The sequence below is a fragment of the Mustelus asterias genome, chromosome 25 (genome assembly GCF_964213995.1).
Source record: "Mustelus asterias chromosome 25, sMusAst1.hap1.1, whole genome shotgun sequence".
Classification (NCBI taxonomy): Eukaryota; Metazoa; Chordata; class Chondrichthyes; order Carcharhiniformes; family Triakidae; genus Mustelus; species Mustelus asterias.
The window spans coordinates 9,900,907-9,921,221 of NC_135825.1; the positions used below are offsets into that span (position 1 = coordinate 9,900,907).

General features: G+C 46.3%; 1 protein-coding gene across 3 annotated transcripts in view; it reads right to left on the bottom strand.

Annotated features, from left to right (window-relative positions):
- The window catches only part of eps8l3b (EPS8 signaling adaptor L3b), a 91,828-nt gene that overhangs the window by 66,541 nt on the left and 4,972 nt on the right, over positions 1–20,315 (bottom strand). The window contains exon 1 of one of the 3 annotated variants that reach the window (XM_078197892.1): positions 7,516–7,585. The exons of the other annotated variants lie outside the window; for them this stretch is intronic. The gene's annotated coding sequence lies outside the window, so the exon portion shown is untranslated. Of the gene's footprint in view, positions 1–7,515; positions 7,586–20,315 lie in introns of those variants that run through there. 3 annotated transcript variants of the gene reach the window in all.

Consider the following 20,315-nt stretch of genomic DNA (forward strand, 5'->3'; position numbering starts at 1 on the left):
GGGAGGTAGTGGAAGCAGATAAGGTAGTGACTTTTAAGGAGCATCTTGACAAATACATCATTAGGATAGGAATAGAGGGATATGGTCCCCGGATGGGTAAGTTTAATCGTGATGTGGAGTTGCCAGTGTTGGACTGGGGTAGGCACGGTAAGTAGTCTCACAACACTAGGTTAAAGTCCAACAGGTTACTTGGTAGCACAAATAAACCTGTTGGACTTCAACCTGGAGTTGTGAGACTATTTACTTAGTTCAATCGGGCAGCGTGGTCGGTGCAGGCTTGGAGGGCCGAAGGGCCTGTTCCTCTGCTGTAATTTTCTTTGTTCTTTGCTTTTTGTTCCACCTCGCATTAAGTTGATTGTTTTCTACACCCTAGCCATGGCTATAACACTACATTCTGCACTCTCTCCTTTCCTTCTGTATGAGTGGCATGCTCTGTCTGTGTAGCGAGCAAGAAACAATATTTTTCACTGTATACTAATACATGTGACAATAATAAATCAAATCAAATCTTATGGAGACATGGCGTGAGACCAGCTGACAGAGGAGTTGTTTCACTTCTCTCTCCATAAACAGTCCCTAGAAATGTTGAGCTCTCCTGGTTCAAGTTTCCATATTGACATTCTAAAGTTAATATGATGGTGTCTTGTCCTCTACTATCCGTACAAGTGTCAAGGAAAGCCTGGTGAATTGCTCCCAGAATGAAGTAAACTAGAAGATGGATAGGGGGCATGATGACAACCCAGGTACCTGTCCTGTGATCATAGAATCATAGAATCCTACAGTGCAGAAGGAGGCCATTCGGCCTATTGAATCTGCACCAACCAGAATCCCACCTAGGCCCGTAACCCCATGCTAGTCCCATACCCTAGCTAGTCCCCCTGACACTAAGGGTCAATTTACCATGGCCAATCCACTTAACCAGCACGTCTTTGGACTGTGGGAGGAAACCGGAGCACCCGGAGGAAACCAATGCAGACACAGGGAGAACGTGCAGACTCTGCACAGACAGTGAATCAAGCCAGGAATCGAACCTGGGTCCCTGGTGCTGTGAGGCAGCAGTGCTAACCACTGTGCCACCGTGCCGTCCTGGTCCTGCTATTCGATTGGCATAGGGTAAATAAACATCCCCTCGAAATAAAGTATATTAAGGAGCGCTTGAAGACAGCTGCCTGATCTCCAAATGGAGGAAGATCCCTGGAAGGGAAGTGCTACCTAATGCTTCAATTACTGAGCAACCTTCTTTCCACAAGCTACAAAGATCGAACCTCACTCTGCACCATCCAGCCATTTTCTTCTGCCGAAGTGGGCCTGGGTAAGATACTCTCACAGAGAGTAGGTGCAGACTTGATGGGCTGAATGGCCTCTTCTGCACTGTAGGGATTCTATGATGAGTAAACTGCTCTCATCTGCCACGGGACCAATGCTTATGCATCATATCTAAACTGTCCATAGAATCCTACAGTGCAGAAGTAGGCTATTCGGCCCATCGAATCTGCACCAACTCTCCGAAAGAGCACCTTACCCAGCCCACTCCCACCACCCCCACCCCCCACCCCATCCTATCCCCGTAACCCCACAAATTTAGCATGGCTAATCCACCCAACCAGACTGTGGGAGGAAACAGGTGCATCCGGAGGAAACCCAAGCAGCCACAGGGAGAACGTGCAGACTCCACACAGACAGTGACCCAAGCCGGGAATCGAACCCGGGTCCCTAGTACTGTGAAGCAGCAGTGCTAAGTTTCATCGTTGTTTGAGATCCAACCCATCCCTACTGTGGTGTCGTCAGCAAACTTGAAGATTGAATTGGAGGGGAATTTGGCCACACAGTCATAGTGTATAAGGAGTATAGTAGGGGGCTGAGGACACAGCCTTGTGGGGCACCGGTGTAGCACACAGGGGTGCCAGCCTAGATCTTGTGCTCCAGTGTCTGGAATGGGACTTGAACGCACAACCTTCAAAGAGCTAGTGCAGGCATAATGGGCCGAATGGCATCTTCTGCATTGTAAAATTCTACTAAAAGTTTCATTTTCAACTACCCTATCTACGTTGTAGAATCATAGAATCACACTGTGCAGAAGAGGCCCTTCGGCCCATCAAGTCTGCACCGACATGCGAGAAACACCTGAACTCCCACCTAATCCCATCTACAAGCACTTGGCCCACAGTCTTGAATGTTATGACGTGCCAAGGCGGAATGTAATGGCGGAATTCTCCAACTCGGGGCGGCACGGTAGCACAGTGGTTAGCACTGCTGCTTCACAGCTCCAGGGACCTGGGTTCGATTCCCGGCTTGGGTCACTGTCTGTGTGGAGTTTGCACATTCTCCTCGTGTCTGCGTGGGTTTCCTCCGGGTGCTCCGGTTTCCTCCCACAGTCCAAAGATGTGTGGGTTAGGTTGATTGGCCATGCTAAAATTGCCCCTTAGTGTCCTGGGATGCGTAGATTAGAGGGATTAGCGGGTAAAATATGTAGGGATATGGGGGTAGGGCCTGGGTGGGATTGTGGTCGGTGCAGACTCGATGGGCCGAATGGCCTCTTTCTGTACTGTAGGGTTTCTATGATTTCTAACCCCACCCTTGGCTGGGATTCTCCGGTCTCGCTGCGGTGAATGGAGTTTTGGCTGAGCGTCAAATTCTCTGTACTTGCTGGCAGGGATAGCGAGGTGTGCGAGATGAGAGAATATCAGCCAATATCTCACTGTACGACCAATTAGCCCTTTGTTCATGATTTTAAGGCCAGCCAGGATCATAGCAGTCCCATTTCTCTGTTCATTTCATCTTGTGCTTTTAGCTGTTCATCCAGAAGGTGCCAACTCGCAACAGGGTGTAGTTATTAGTGGCACCATTCCATTATCTCATCTAAGTGGCCAATCATCGTGTGTGCCTTGACAATTTGTTTGTTGTCAGCCTATGCATCTTGCCTGGTGTTAACACACAATGTCCTTTTAACACAGGGTCATGATCAGGTAAAAATTATACATATTACTCTGAAAGATAATAGAACATCCAAAGCTAATGTGCCGTGGGTGTCAAATGAAATAAAAGTTAAAATAAAACAGAGAAAGGAGGCTTATGACAAACGTCAGGAGCAAGCTTCAGTTAATAAGTAAGAAGATTGGAAAGAGAAAGATTTGCAAGGATATTGGGAAGAGTAAGGGAGTGGACTCATTCAAAGAGCTGGCACAGGGATGTTGGGCCCCTTCTGTGCTGTACAATTCTATACTCTATGATAATTGGGCGGCACGGTGGCACAGTGATTAGCACTGCTGCCTCACAGCGTCAGGGACCCGGGTTCAATTCTGGCCTTGGGTGACTGTGTGCAGTTTGCACATTCTCCCCGTGTCTGCGTTGGTTTCCTCTGGGTGCTCCGGTTTCCTCCCACACTCCAAAGTTCTGCAGCGCAGGTTGATTGGCCGTGCTAAATTGTCCCTTCATGTCTCAAGATGTGTAGATTAGGGGGATTAGTGGGGTAAATATGTGGGGTCACGGAGATAAGGTGGTGGGTGGGCGGGCCTGGTAAGATGCTCTGTCGGATAGTCAGTGCACACCGATGGGCCGAATGGCCTCCTTCTGCACTGTAGGGATTCTATGATAGATACTTCTGAAGTGTAATCACTGCTGTAATGTAGAAAACACAGCAGCCAATTTGCACAAAGAAAGCTCCCACAAACAGCAATTAAATAAATGATCAGATATCTCTTGGCCAGTATTTCTTTTTCTGACATGGTGTCAAGTTTCATTTTACAATGCCCCTGTGAAATGCATTGAGACACTTCATTATGTTAAAGGTGCTATATAAATGTAAGTTGTTATTATGTGTGGGTTGAGGGGCTAATACTCCTGTGGTTTCTTCAGATAGTGTTTTGAAATTGTTTCCACCTGCCTGAGAGGGCATATGGGGCTTAAAGTAAAAATGTTTATTTGTTAGTGTCACAAGTAGGCTTACATTAACACTGCAATGAAGTTACTTCGAAAATCCCCTAGTCGCCGCACTCCGGCGCCTGTTCGGGTACACTGAGGGAGAATTTGGCATGGCCAATGCACCTAACCAGCACATCTTTCAGACTGTGGGAGGAAACCGGAGCACCCGGAGGAAACCCACGCAGACACGGGGAGAACGTGCAGACTCCACACAGACAGTGACCCAAGCCAGGAATCGAACTCGGGTCCCTGGCGTGGTGAGGTTGCAGTGCTAACCACTGTGCCACCGTGCCGCCCTTCAGCTTAATATTCCATCCAAAAAGCAGCACCTCTGACAGTGGAGCACTCCCTCAGTGCTACGTTGGCAGCATCAGCCTAGTTTATATTCACATGCCATTAGAGTGGGTTTTGAACTAACAAAATTTCGGGCTGAGAGGTGGGAGTGCTATCCAAGGAGCCACAACTTTCCTTTACGGGCTATAGCCACACTTTTGGGTGGATTTGAACTGAAATCTTGGAGGTGAAACTGCAGAATCTTACATTTCTGTGCCATTCAGCTGGGATGTTTGGGGATGGGACGACAGGGTTGAGAGAGCAAGGACTCAGAGTCAAAGAAAATCAGTTCACTCAGTGTCCCCATGGAAACACCTCACCCCTGATATGGGCACCAGGTGGAATTCCATCTATCAATGCCAAGTGACAAACACCACGTACAAGCAGTGTCTGGTCCACAGAGCAGATATATCGCCCTGTGTCACATGGCTGCCTACTTAACCGCACCACATTGGGGTGAGAGCTAGTAGTGACTGAGCTCAGGAGGAATGGGGTCAGGTCATCGTACGGGAATCCTAACCATGCAGGAACATATGGATATCGGACAAGATGTGATCATTGCTGCCTCTGAAAGAGGTGGAAGCAAAGATGGCCAATGATTTGAAAATGAAGCTATTATTTGATGTTTTGATTTGATTTGATTTATTATTATCACATGTATTAGTATACAGTGAAAAGTATTGTTTCTTGCGCGCTATACAGACAAAGCATCCCGTACACAGGGAAGGAAAGGAGAGAGTGCAGAATGTAGTGTTACAGTCATAGCTAGGGTGTAGAGAAAGATCAACTTAATGCGGGGTAGGTCCATTCAAAAGTCTGATGGCAGCAGGGAAGAAGCTGTTCTTGAGTCAGTTGGTACGTGACTTCAGACTTTTGTATCTTTTTCCCAAAGGAAGGAGGTGGAAGAGAGGATGTCCGGGGTGTGTGAGGTCCTTAATTATGCTGGCTGCTTTGCTGAGGCAGCACGAAGTGTAGACAGAGTCAATGGATGAGAGGCTGGTTTGCGTGATGGATTGGGCTACATTCACGACCTTTTGTAGTTTCTTGCGGTCTTGGGCAGAGCAGGAGCCATGCACTGATATTCAGACTAATAATAAATCATGAGATCAGTGGTAGTAAACTGGAACAGTTTATTAACATGTCTTTATCATGTGAGAGTTGGATAAATAAAGTTCAAAGTTTATTTATTAGTGTCATAAGCAGGCTTACGTTAACACTGCAGTGAAGTTACTGTGAAAATCCCCCAGTCGCCACACTCTGGCGCCTGTTCGGGTACACTGAGGGAGAATTTAGCATGGCCAATGCACCTAACCAGCACGTCTTTCCGGGAGGAAACCAGAGCACCCGGAGGAATCTGTGCGAGAAAGAAAAATAAATGAAGGACTATGGGGAGATAGTGGGCAAGTGGGACTAACTGGAATGCTCTTCAAAAAAGCCACAATAGAAGACCAAATGACTTTCTTCAATACTTTAATATTTTCTGATTCTATGAAAGGGATATCATACATGTGACTAACAATTATCGCCAAAATCACATGAGTGGCTTCATCACAGCCTCCCTCCTACTCTGAAAGGTAATATCATATTAGATCATTGTTTTCAGGCTAAATCTACAAGTTGAATTTATTTACAAGGATAATAATTACAGGGAGGTCATTGGTTGGTTCAAACGCTTAGCTACCAATAAAATTAGAATCAGTCCACAAAGAGGATAAATATCCTCTTGGGAGTAATTTTCCATGGATTCCAATAAAATACAAGACAGATGGATGAAACCAACTTTCACAGATGACCCACAGTGATGACTATGTGAGCAATGTAATACTTAGGTCTTACTGAAGTTTTCAACTTCACTAGTGAGCTGAGATAAATTTGAATGGCTGGGACTGTCCCTGTGTACGGAATGGAGACTTCTCCCAGGGCGAGTGTTAACTATCATCTTTCCAGCCAAGCATGTCCCTTGCTGGGTCAGCATTATGGATATTCTCCCTGAAATTGTGTCGGCTTTCTTCCATTTTCACCTTGGGTCCCTGCCTTTTCCCTAAGGCAAGTGGGACAAATACCAACATGAATTTCAGGGCCAACAAATTTGCTTGCTCCTCCCCACCAATTAGATGACTTGCACACATTGACATTTCAGTGAGAGAACTAGCCACCAAAGGAGCTTCAATGTAGGCCTCCTCACCGCACTCTAAGACTGTGGTGGACAACCTGCAGTCTGGGGGCCTCATGAGGCCCATCAGTGTTCTAAATGTGGCCCATGAGACACTCTAGTTTGCCTATCTCTGCTCTAATCTGACCTCTTGCACGTCCCCAATATGAATCACTCCACCAATGGCAGCTGAGTCCTCAGCCACCTGGCCCCTTGGCTCTGGGATTCCCTCCCTCTACCTCTGGAATTTCCTCCCATTACCTCTGGGATTCTCCCCCACTACCTCTGGGATCCCTTTCTCCCCCCTCTACCTCTGGAATCCCCTCCCATTGCCTCTGGAATTCCTTCTCTTTACCTCTGGAGTTCCCTCCCGCTACCTCTGGGATTTGGGATTCTCTCCCACTAACTCTGGGATTCCCACCTTCTACCCCTGGGATTCCCTCCCACTGGATTCTCACCTTCTACCCCTGGGATTCCCTCCCTCTCTCTTACCTATGTTGTTCCTTAAATCCAGACTCCTTGACCAAGCATTTGGTCACCGGTCCTGATATCTCCTTATATGATTGGTGTCAAATTCTGTTTGATAGTTCACCTGTGAAGTGCCTTGGGACATTTTAATCACATTGAAGGCACTATCTAAATGCAGATTCTTGTTGTTGTTGAGATTGCTTAACTGACTAAGAAGGCAAGCCAGGATTTTATTGGAAGTGTGGATGGATCTCCTCAATAGCCCGGACTGGCAGAGGCAGAGGCAAAAGGGGCTTGGATTCTCCTGCACTGAATCACCGATGTTGGAGGGAGAGTAGGGATGGGGAGTTACTGTTGTGAGGGAAGCTGGGAGCTGGGTTGGAGGGGTGAGGCAGGTGCGGGTGGGGCGGTGGGAAGGGAGGTGAACAAGACTTCTACCTGCTGCCAGCTTATGCCCTGGACCACAGCCACGTTTCTGGCACCAGGATTGTTTAGCGAATGCTTCTAGATTCGAGCACTCTGACTAAAACACAAGCGAGAGCCAAGTAAATCAAGCAGAATGCCCGTGTCCGGGAGTCCTTAAACACTAAGATGTCTAAGTGTTTTAATCCAATCTAAAGTCATTTAAAAAAAAATCTTACTTGACACAGATGGAACGTGTAGTGTTCATTCCTGAAGGACTCTCATTCCCGATATTCACTGAAGTGAGCTGTGTATATTTAGCCGCAAGCTCTTTATACTGAATTTGGAATTTTAATTGGTAACCCGCCCAGTTTCCATAACCCTGTGTGGTTAATGATTGATTTTAATTAAGAAGTTCCGAAGTTCCCGATTCCGTGGACCCGTTGGGCACCGCAGGGGCTGGGGTGCATCATAAACCCCGATAATCACATTATGATTTGATGTTTTAAGTTTCCTTTGTACTTTGGTTTTGATCGGGCTGTTCCCCCTCCTTTTGGGGAGCTGCCCCTTTCACTTTGTCCCTGAGTTAATTTGAGTTAGTTTATTTGTTTGAATGTAAAAGAGGAGTTCCGGCCAGAGTCAAAGAGCAACACAGCACGGAAACAGGCCCTTCGGCCCAAGTGGTCCATGCCGACCATGGTGCCCTCCCAGTTAGAGCCAATTGCCCGCTTGCTGAGGCTAAGTGTCAATCCTGTTTTAAAACAGTTTCAGCTGGGGCCCTTTGTGTTTGCATTGGATTACCTGAAGCTTGGAGGATGTCTTGTATTGAAATAACACTCCTACTGAGTAAGTACAACACTGTTGAGGAAGTGTTGTCACAGGAGCAGCTAAGACTGCCTATATTGTACTCTCCATACAGAAACTATTCAATTTCAAACACCTGCTAAAGTACCACGAGCCTCCACATGTCAAGAGCTCTGTTTACAGGACACCATAAACTCACAGTCCGCTAAATACAGATCAAAATAAACTCCCAATATCTGATAGAAACCATAGAAAGCCTACAGTGCAGAAGGAGGCCATTCAGCCCATCGAGTCTGCACCGACAACAATCCCACCCTATCCCCACAACCCCACAAGTTTACCCGGCTAATCCCTCTAACCTACACATCCCAGGACACTAAGGGGCAATTTAGCGTGGCCAATGCACCTAACCCGCATATCTTTGGACTGTGGGAGGAAACCGGAGCACCTGGAGGAAACCCACGCAGACACGGGGAGAATGTGCAAACTCCACACAGACAGTGACCCGAGGCTGGAATCGAACCCAGGTCCCTGGAGCTGTGAGGCAGCAGTGCTAACCACTGTGCCCATATGATCATTTGAATAATCTTCCAAAGCCGGGCCTGTATAGACCTGAATGATATGGTTCTGACGGCATATTTTCTCTTTGCACCGGTCTCAGTTGTTAATGTGTGACCATTCAGTGGGAATGGTCACACATTAACTATAACAGCTATAACAGTTCTTGTTGTTCTCTGTCTTTCAAGGTAAACATCATCAAGTTTCTATTGCATTGATTACACAGAGCACACACCCAGTACGTGATGTTCAGTGAGATAAGATGACCCACATCTTTCATTTCCTCCACCATCGCCACACCACAGTCGCTGCCCCAATGCACAGCATTTCTCTGCTTCCCTCCCCACCCACACCGATTTCCTCCCTCCCCCACCCCATCCCCTTCTCCCCACTCACCAAATTGAACTGGGCCCCCGAATCCCCAACATTTTCCCCCCCCCTGCATCATTTGCATGCCTTGGGGGCATCCCCTGACTGGGTATTGTATTGAAAGGGAGGTGCAGAGAAAGGTACAATTTCTTTCCTTCTTCCTTTGCTTCTGTCACACCATTTTGCACGTCAGATAATGAAAATGAAAGCTTCGCCTACCTTTAGCATCCCAACCCACCTCCCACATTGCGCTCTGCAGAAACATGCGAGCATCCAAACCTCGACTGCCTGCAACCTCATGTCCACAAAGTCACAAAGACAAAGTGTTCACAGATGTACAGTGGGGGGCTCGTGTTGCAGAAGCACCTTGGGGCCAGGTTCTCCAACCTCGCTCGCAGCCGGGATCCTCCCGTCCTACTGCAGTGAACGGCGACTTGGCTAAGTGCCAAATTCTCCATCTTCACTGGCGACAGCAGGGGGCATGACCAGTCAGAGAACTCCAGCCCTCGATTTTCAAATTCTCATTCAAGTGTTTTTAATCCTCCTTGCTCCTTCCAATCTTATTTATTTTTTTAATTTGTGATACATGGGCATCGCTGGCTGGGCCAGCATTTATTGCCCATCCCTAGTTGCCCTTGGAGAGCAGTTGAGAGTCAACCACATTGCTGTGGCTCTGGAGTCGCATGTAGGCCAGACCAGGTAAGGATGGCAGATTTCCTTCCCTAAAGGGCATCAGTGAACCAGATGGGTCTTTCTGATAATCAGAAATGGTTTCATGGTCATTATTAGATTCTTAATTCCAGATTTTTTTAAAAATTGAAATCGAATTCCACCATTTGCTGTGATGGGATTTGAATCGGGATCCCCTGGCCCATATCCCTCTATACCCATCTTACCCATGTAATTGTCTAAATGCTTTTTAAAAGACAACATTTTACCCGCCTCTACTACTACCTCTGGCAGCTTGTTCCAGACACTCAACACCTTCCGAGTGAAAAAACTGCCCCTCTGGACCCTTTTGTATCTCTCCTCTTTCACCTTAAACCTATGCCCCCTAGTTTTAAACTCCCCTACCTATGGGAAAAGATGTTGACTATTTATCTTATCTATGGCCCTCATTATTTTATAGACCTCTATAAGATCACCCCTAAGTCTCCAGGAAAAAAAGTCCCAGTCTATCCAGCCTCTCTTTATAACTCAAACCATCAAGTCCCGATAGCATCCAAATAAATCTTGACTGGGCACTTTCAGCCCAGTTTTGTCGCAAAACTGGCCACATGTTTGCAACCAGACTCGGTCTACAAGGAGCGCTGAGAGAAATGGAAAAGTCATGTTGCAGCAGGAAGAAGGACCCTTCTGAAACGGGATGAAAAAAATACAATGGAAAAGTCCTATTTACCAGATTCCAGGTGATCTGGCAGCTATAAAGCACCACACCCCCACACTGATTCACCACTTAAATAGCTTCAACCTGTACCTTCAATAAAAATAAAGGAATAAAACAGCAGTAAATGTTACCATCCTTTGTTCATCCTCGTGATGTGGACATTGCTAGCTAGGCCAGAATTTACTGCCCATCTGTAGTTGTTATTGAGACAATGGTAGTGAGACAGTCTAAAGAGTTTTGACTCGAAAATGTCACTGTTTTTAAGGGTGAATGGAATCAGGTGTATTAACCATGAGACTAGGATGTCTCCCCATTCTCACTTCCTCACTTCTCCCCATTCTCTCTCCAGAAAATGCTGGTGACTCCGGCTAGAGAAATCATGGGATGGAGTTCTTCCCCAAGCATTTGGTCAGTGCCATCCGTTTTGTCCTCCTCACTCATTCATTCCCTTACATGTCAACTATCCAGCCCAAACAAACACTGACTTAATGACTTTTGGGGATGTGGGCGTCACTGGCAAGGCCAACATTTGTTGCCCCCTGAACTGAATGGCTTGCCAGGCCATTTCAGAGGACAGGTTAGACAGGTTGCAAAGTTGGGCCGAGAGGTGGCGGATGGAGTTTAATGCGGAGAAGTGTGAGGTAATTCACTTTGGTAGGAATAACAGATGTGTTGAGTATAGGGCTAACGGGAGGACTTTGAATAGTGTGGAGGAGCAGAGGGATCTAGGTGTATGTGTGCATAGATCCCTGAAAGTTGGGAATCAAGTAGATAAGGTTGTTAAGAAGGCATATGGTGTCTTGGCGTTTATTGGTAGGGGGATTGAATTTAGGAGTCGTAGCGTTATGTTGCAACTGTACACAACTCTGGTGCGGCCGCACTTGGAGTACTGTGTGCAGTTCTGGTCCCCACATTACAGGAAGGATGTGGAGGCTTTGGAGAGGGTGCAGAGGAGGTTTACCAGGATGTTGCCTGGTATGGAGGGGAGATCCTATGAGGAGAGGCTGAGGGATTTGGGATTGTTTTCGCTGGAAAGGCGGCGGCTAAGAGGGGATCTTATTGAAACATATAAGATGATTAGAGGTTTAGATAGGGTGGATAGTGATAGCCTTTTTCCTCTGATGGAGAAATCCAGCACGAGGGGGCATGGCTTTAAATTGAGGGGGGGTAGTTATAGAACCGATGTCAGGGGTAGGTTCTTTACCCAGAGGGTGGTGAGGGATTGGAATGCCCTGCCAGCATCAGTAGTAAATGCGCCTAGTTTGGGGGCGTTTAAGAGATCCGTAGATAGGTTCATGGACGAAAAGAAATTGGTTTAGGTTGGAGGGTCACAGTTTTTTTTTTAACTGGTCGGTGCAACATCGTGGGCCGAAGGGCCTGTTCTGCGCTGTAATGTTCTATGTTCTATGACAGTCAAGAGTCAAAAGTCGGCCAGACCAGGTAAGGACAGCAGATTTTCTTCCCTAGAGAATATTAGTGACCCAGATGGGTTTTTACAGCCACCAATGATAGTTTCATGGTCACCATCACTGAACAGTGGTTAGCACTGCTGCCTCACAACGCCAGGGACCTGGGTTCAATTCCCGGCTTGGGTCACTGTCTGGAGTTTGCACGTTCTCCTCCGTGTCTGCGTGGGTTTCCTCCGGGTGCTCCAGTTTCCTCCCACACTCCAAAGATGGGCGGGTTAGGTGGATTGGCCGTGCTAAATTGCCCCTTAGTGTCAGGGAGACTAGCTAGGGTAAATGCATGGGGTTATGGAGATAGGACCAGGATGGGATTGTGGTCAGTGCAGACTTGATGGGCTGAATTGCTTCCTTCAGCACTGTAGGATTCTATGATCTATGATCCAATGAATTGAATTCTAATTCCCATCAGCTGCTGTGGTGGGATGTAAACCTGTGTCCCTGAGCATTAGGCTGGGCCTCTGGATTACGAACACAGTGATATAACCACTCCATCACCACCTTCCTTATTTGAAATGTGAGAGGGGGTATAACCCATTGTTGGAGCATTTAACTGCAGATCATGAGGTTACGGGTTCAAATCCAGGTGACCCACCCTAGCACTTTACTTCTTAGGGGGGTTTAGCTCAGTTGGTTGGATGGTTGGCTTGTGATGCAGAGTGATGCCAACAATGGGGTTTCAATCCCCATACAGGCTGAGGTTATTCATGAAGAACCTGGGTTCTTAACCTTGCCCCCGGCCTGAGGTGTGCTGATCCTCAGGTTAAATCACCACCAATCAGCTCTCCCCCTCAAAGGAGAGAGCGGCCTATGGTCATCTGGGACTCCGGCAACTTTACCTTTTTACTTCTTATGATATGAAGAGATAGGGCAGGGCAGTGGAGTTGACGCAAAAGTTCAGCCATTAAATGACAAAGTAGGCTCAAATGGCAATATGTCCCAGTCAAGCTCCTATTTCCGAGGTCATCTGCTTACAAGTAAAACACCATCAACTTTGCCCCTTTAAAAACTAAGAGCAGGAGTAGGCCACTCAGCCCTCCGAGCCTGCTCCGCCATTCATTTTGATCAGAGTAAGAAGCCTGACAACAGGTTAGAGTCCAAGAGGTTTATTTGATATCACGAGCTGTTCCTTCTGTGTGGGACTCACCTGATGAAGGAACAGCGCTCCGAAAGCTCGGGGTATCAAATAAATCTGTTGGACTTTAACCTGGGGCTGTGAGACTACTTACTGTGCCCACCCCATTTTGATCATGGCTGATCAGCAAATTCAATATCCTGATTTCCAGTGTAAATGATGTCAAACACAGGGCATTTCTCTGTAAGATCATGACTGCTCCGGTTCTGCTCTCAAACCCACTTTCCTGTCTGCCACCTATAACTCTTGTCTATCGAAAATCTTAACTCAGCCTTGAACAAATTCAATGATCCAGCCACCGTTTTTATTTTAGGCAACAGCATAAGATATCGGATAATTAATTGATATTGGATCAATGAAAATGAAGATCAGGAAAGATATCGCCCATTTTACAATATATCCCTAAAGTCACAACCACCTCCATTGTGCTGGTATGTTTCATGTTTATTCTAAAATAAGTTATTATATATAAATAAAAGCACAGAAGCAGTTTAGTTTAGTTTATTTTTCGTGTCACAAGTAGGCTTACAGTCACACTCCAGTGAAGTTACTGTGAAAATCCCCCAGTCGCCACACTCCGGGTGCCTGTTCGGGTACACTGAGGGAGAATTTAGCATGGTCAATCCACCTAACCAACATATCTTTCAGACTATGGGAGGAAACCGGAGCACTCAGAGGAAACCCACGCAAATACAGAGAGAACAGCAAACTCCACACTGACAGTGAACCAAGTCGAAAATCGAACCTGGGTCCCTAGCGCTGTGAGGCAGTAGTGCTAACCACTGTGCCACCATGCACCCTCCAGTAACCAATGGGAAGAATATATTAATACATTCTGTGCCTCTGAATACAGACTCAAGGCTATTTGTTTACCCTTACCCATCCCTACTGTCACCTCCAGTGACCTGTGTGTCTGTACATCAAGGTCCATCCATTCCTTCATTTAAAATCTTACAATACTCCACATTGATTGCCTTTATGGGAGATCATTTGGAGGATATTAACTAGTTTCTTATTATGGTTTTCTTATTGTGAATTTCAACGAGGTATGGGATAATGGTGATGGAGAATTGGATGCAGAGGATAGAAGCCAATAGGGAGTGGTTGGGTTGGTTGTACTTTCTATATAACTTTCCATTAAGGTGTTAGCAAGACTCCCAGGACAGCTTAGATACAAGTTAAAGCTCTCTTAACTTGCATCCAACAATGAGGGTTGCCAACTGTGATTAAATCTATTCCTGGAGGGTTCATCACCATGACTTGTCTCCAAGCTCCAGCCAATAGTTGGCCAATGTATCCATCCTTGTGACATGCTGCCTTCATAAGCCAATTGGAGAGCAAAAAGCTTCATTACCCAATTGGATGATGCTTGACTGTCAGCCAATCAGCCTTGTTTCTCCCATTTCCCATAATTTCATACCTGGTAAAGAGAAAATGACAAAATAAAATCCTTTGTAATGTCAACAGGAGATTGATCTGCAATTCCTGGACAACTCCAGGCTAATCCTGGAGGGTTGGCCACCCTCTCAGTTCCAGTCTCACAAGTCTGACATTTTTCAACCTCCCAAAGCAGCCAAATTGCAATGTTTTGAAAATAGATTGTCAATTGGTATTGGTGTAGGTGTATTTTTGTGCTTTTGATTGATTCATACTGGGAGTTGGATGTCAAACGTAACTTCACCTGGGGCTTTTACCATTCATCGAAAATAGAAACATTTGCCATCCCCCACATATCCGCCCCTCAGTTTATGAGATCATTCGTTCCAAACATCTCACTGTCTGATAACTGTCACAGCAGATCATTTTACTAAAGATTCACACCTGCATCTCAACAACATTCAGCTTGAAGCCCTCAATGCAGAAAAACGAATCCTAATCCACAAAAGGTATGGGAAAAAGGCTAAAATAAAAATGAAAAGGTTAGGAAGGATGATCAATATATTGGTCAAAGAGATGGGTTTTAGCAAGGAGGAGATGGAAGAGGATAGAGAAGAAACAGGTGGCACAGTGGCACAGTGGTTAGCACTGCTGCCTCACAGCGCCAGAGACCCGGGTTCAATTCCATTACACAAAACAGCCTCTCCATCACTCAAGCCAGCCTCCCACCCATTGACTCTGTCTACATTTCCCGCTGCCTCGGCAAAGCAGCCAGCATAATTAAGGACCCCACGCACCCCGGACATTCTCTCTTCCACCTTCTTCCGTCGGGAAAAAGATTCAAAAGTCTGAGGTCACGTACCAACCGACTCAAGAACAGCTTCTTCCCTGCTGCCATCAGACTTTTGAATGGACCTACCTTGCAATAAGTTGATCTTTCTCTACACCCTAGCTATGACTGTAACACTACATTCTGCACTCTCTCGTTTCCTTCTCTATGAATGGTATGCTTTGTCTGTCGTGCGCGCAAGAAACAATACTTTTCACTGTATGCTAATACATGTGACAATAATAAATCAAATCCAATCAAATCAATTCCAGCCTCGGGTCACTCTCTGTGTGGAATTTGCACATTCTCCCCGTGTCTGCGTGGGTTTCCTCCGGATGCTCCGGTTTCCTTCCACAGTCCAAAGATGTGCGGGTTAGGTTGATTGGCCATGCTAAATTGACCCTAGTGTCAGGGGGATTAGCAGGGTAAATATGTGGGGTTAAAGGAATAGGGCCTGGGTGGGATTGTGGTCGGTGCAGACTCGATGGGCCACATAGGATTCTATGAATCTATGAAACTATAGCTTCTTCAGAACTTCAATAATGTTGGGGTAGAGAGCTGTACAGGACCCTACAATATGTGCCTCTCTCTGCAGGATTTACAAATTGATGATGTTAAGAATGAGTTTGCATTATTATAACCCTTTCCATGAAAAATTAATTCACTTTACAGCCAATGAAGTATTTTTGAAGTGTAGTAACAGTGATAATCCAGTGAACTGCAAGTAAAGGCCAAAGCCCCTATACATGAGCACAGAAAGGTCCTAGAAACAGTAATGAGTTAAAGGCAAGATTTCTGGTCAAGGGATAAATGTTGGCCAGGACACAGGGAGAACTCCCTTGCTCTTCTTTGAACAGTGCTAGGAGATGCATCTGAGAGGGTAGATGGGACCATGGAGTTAATGTCTCATCTGAATGATGACACCTCTAACAGTGCAGCATTCCCCAGTACCACACAAGACTATCAGCCTAGATGATGTCCTCAAGTCTCTGCAGTGGGATTAGGTTGCCAGAATTGGTAGAGAGGTTCATAGTGGTTGACACCATGGCACTTCCTCTGCTCTGCTTTGATTGGCACCATGAGATCTTGAATGCCCACCTGAGAGAGCAGACAGTTTAACATCTCAACCGAAAGACAGCATCTCTGACAGTGCAGCACTCCTCCAGCCCTGCGCGGGATGGTCAGTCAGTCCAGATTATGTAGTCAAGTTTTGACTCCACAACCTGGAGGGTGGCAAGTGGCACAGTGGTTGGCACTGCTGCCTCACAGCACCAGGGACCTGGGTTCAATTCTCGGCTTGGGTCTCTGTCTGTGCGGAGTTTGCACGTTCTCCCCGTGTCTACATGGGTTTCCTCCCACAGTCCGAAAGACGTGCTGGTTAGGTGCATTGGCCATGTTAAATTCACCCTCAGTGTACCCGAACAAGCGCCGGAGTGTGGCGACTAGGGGATTTTCACAGTAACTTCATTGCAGTGTTAATGTAAGCCTACTTGTTACACTAATAAATAAGCTAAACTAAACTGCTGGCACAGTGGTGAGAGTGTGGCCAAGTGCAGCTGACACCTAGGCTGGAACTCTACTACCTCGCGCGCCATGGAATCGGCGTGGGCGAGAGTCCAACAATGGAAATCTCCATTGACCTCGGGTGGGAATTTCCGGTCTCGCCCGAGTGAGATGTCCCTCATTGACTAACTGCCTGACAAACACTCACTGCCGTCCCCCAGCGCATCCAGAATGGGTACATGGGTGAGAGACTGAAGAACTGTCCTCTCTGTTCCCCTGCAAGAATCAAGATCTTGAGAAGAAAACAAAAGCAGGAATAAAATTCCATAAATTAACAATAAGTTATGATAAAGTCCATGAGTTGGACATGTGTACCCTTTTAGGGACAGTGCAGTAGATTAAGGGGTAAGGCTTGACAGATGCACTTGGAGTTCACGAGATCCGGGCTCACCTGACTCTGCCCTTTTATTCATATGTTCGCTGGAAATCTCAGTCAGACTCGGGATGGGGGGAGAGTTCGGGTCTATCGGCTTTTAGCTTGTTGAACTCTGTATTGGAAACTCTGTGAAATCTGCCTGTGGAAGGCCAGGAGTTAACAGAGCTTTGGCCTTTCCGCGTGATGTTGTGGATCACTTATCATTTCTACCACGTTATTGCATAGGTGACCGTTGTACCTAATAGGTTACCTGGATACAATCATTCTTCAGCTCTGACACACCTCAATGAAATTAATTTCCTTTCAGCAATTGTGGCGTTGCTTCCCTGTTGCAGCAGAGGTTTCTGCTTCATTATTAACACTGTCTGTAAGAGGCAACAATCAGGGAAGCTTTTTCCCTTCTGGATGTATCCGACCTCGTAGCAGAGACTTAATGGAGGTCTGAGCCACAGCCCTCTGAGAATGTAACCTTCATGGTTACCAATAGCGCAGTGAAGTGCATGACATTAAGCAAGAAAGACTTGCATTTATAAAGCATCTTCCACAACCTCAGGAAGCACTTTGCGGCCGGTGTAGGACTTTACAGCCTGGGCTGTAACTTTCTTTTTGTTCTTTTGAAGTGTAGTCACTATTGTACGGTGGGAGAATGCAAAGGCCTTGCAGTTATGTAGCGTCGCTGATGACTTCAGGCAATGCACAGCTGGAGAGGTCAGTGGAAGCAGATCCAATTATAAATTCCAAAATGGAAATGGATTATCGTTTAAAGGGAAACAAATTGCGGCTCAGCGAAGGAAGAGGGGATTGGATTAATTGGATAGCTCTCTCAAGGAGCTGGCACAAGCAAAATGGGCTGAATGGCCTCTTTCTCTGTTATATGTTTCCATGATTCTATCATAAAGAACCATGCGGCCAATTAAATACTTTCTTAAGTGTCTTAATTGTTGTGATACATGAAACACAGCAGTCTATTTTTGCACAGAAAGATCCCACACACTGGATGTGATAATGACATAGTAACCTGTTATTTAGCCAACGCATTTGGGAGGACTCCCCTGTTCTTCTATTAAATAGTGGCACAGATTATTTCATGTCCATCCAAGAGCAATGGCAGGACTTTGGTTAATTATCTCATCCAGAAGATGGCACTTCCAACAGTGCTGCAATGGGAGAGTCAGGCTAAAGATTTCCAGCGTGAGACTTGAACCTTTCAGACTCAGAGGTTAGAGTTCTACCAACGAATACTAGCACTCTAAGGTAACAACTCCTTCAACAGCCCCACTTCTGTGTATTTTCCCCACCCTGCTCTCATCCTGTCTTTAAGCACCAATGGAGAGTCAGTCAGGAAAACGCAGTTTAGAACTAAAGTTGGTGGCAAGACTTCAAATCGCAAAACCCTGAAAGATTTTTGTGGAAAAACCTGAATCCAATTAAAAAGCCACGAAGCGTCTGTGTTCAATGGAATTGGCTTGCACCTCTGACTCAATCACCTCAAATTTGTCGGTGACCTTAGGAAGGCGAGTGAAGTGCCTCCAAGGTTTCCCCAAGCACTGCCACACACTTGATGGGAGTCACACTGCTTCAGGGTGGCCACTTCAATCCCGCAATCTTCGTCAACTTCTTCATGATTTCCCTTGCTTTTTCCAGGCTATTTAAAGCATTTTGGAAACATAGAAACAAAAACTAGAAGCAGGAGGAGTACATTCGGCCCTTCGAGCCTGCTCCGCCATTCGTTTTGATCATGGCTGATCATCAAATTCAATATCCTGATCCCCCCTCCCCTCCCCCCCATATCCCTTGATCCCTTTAGCCACAAGAGCTATATCTAATCACTTCTTGAAATCGCACAATGTTTTGGCCTCAACTACATTCTGTGGTAGTGAATTCCACACATTCACCACCCTCTGGGTGAAGAAATTTCTCCTCACCTCAGTTCTAAAAGGTTTACCCCTTATCCTCAAAGTATGACCCTTAATTCTGGACTCCCCCACCATCGGGAACATTCTTTCTGAATCTACCCTGTCTAACCCTGTTAGAATTTTATAAGTTTCTATGAGATCCCCTCTCACTCTTCTAAACTCCAGTGAATATAATCCTAACCGATTTAGTCTCTCCTCATATGACAGACCTGTCATCCCAGGAATCAGCCTGGTAAACCTTTGCTGTACTCCCTCTATAGCAAGGACATCCTTCCTCAGATAAGAACACCAAAACTGCACACAATACTCCGGGTGTGGCCCCACCAACGCCCTATACAATTGCAGCAAAACATCCCTATCCCTATAGTCAAATCCTCTCGCTATGAAGGCCACACCAAAGATAAGTAACCAAAAATCTTGAACGTTGTCAGCGCTTAGTGTTTCTGCATTGATAACCCTTCCATCCGTAGGTAGAGCTACCCAAAAGGTGCAATAATTCAAGTCTGTCGATGTCAGAGAAGGAGCAGGAGTGAAGTTTATCATCAACAAAGAGGTGTGTGTGTGTCCGTGTATATATATGTGTGTGCGTGTGTGTGTATGTGTAGACTAAGCAATAATTTTCACTCAGCAATCTTCCACATATGGGTGGCATGGTGGCACAGTGGTTAGCGCTGCTGCCTCACCGTGCCAGGGACCCAGGTTCAAATCCGGCCTTGGGTCACTGTCTGTGTGGAGTTTGCACTTTCTCCCCCGTGTCTGCGTGGGTTTCCTCCAGGTGCTCCGGTTTCCTCCCACAGTCCAAAGATGTGCAGGTTCGGTGGGTTGGTCATGTTAAATTGACCCTAGCGCAGGGGGATTAGCAGGGTAAATGTGCGGAGTTACGGGGATAGGGCCTGGGTGGGGTTGTGATCGGTACAGACTCGATGGGCCGAATGGCCTCCTTCTGCACTGTAGGGATTCTATGATTCTATGATACTGCAATATGATAATAACAAGCTAATCTGTTTGAGTGATGTTGTTTGAGAATGAATATTGGTCAGAACATCCTACTGTTAATAGTGTCATTCAGAAGTACTTAAAAGAGCAGTCTCAATCAGCTCATTTCTCTGCAGTAACATCATTTTGGGTTTCCTCCGGGTGCTCCGGTTTCCTTCCACAATCCAAAAGACGTGCTGGTTAGGTGCATTGGCCATGCTAAATTCTCCCTCAGTGTATCCGAACAGGCGCCATAGTGTGGCGACGAGGGGACTTTCACAGTCCCT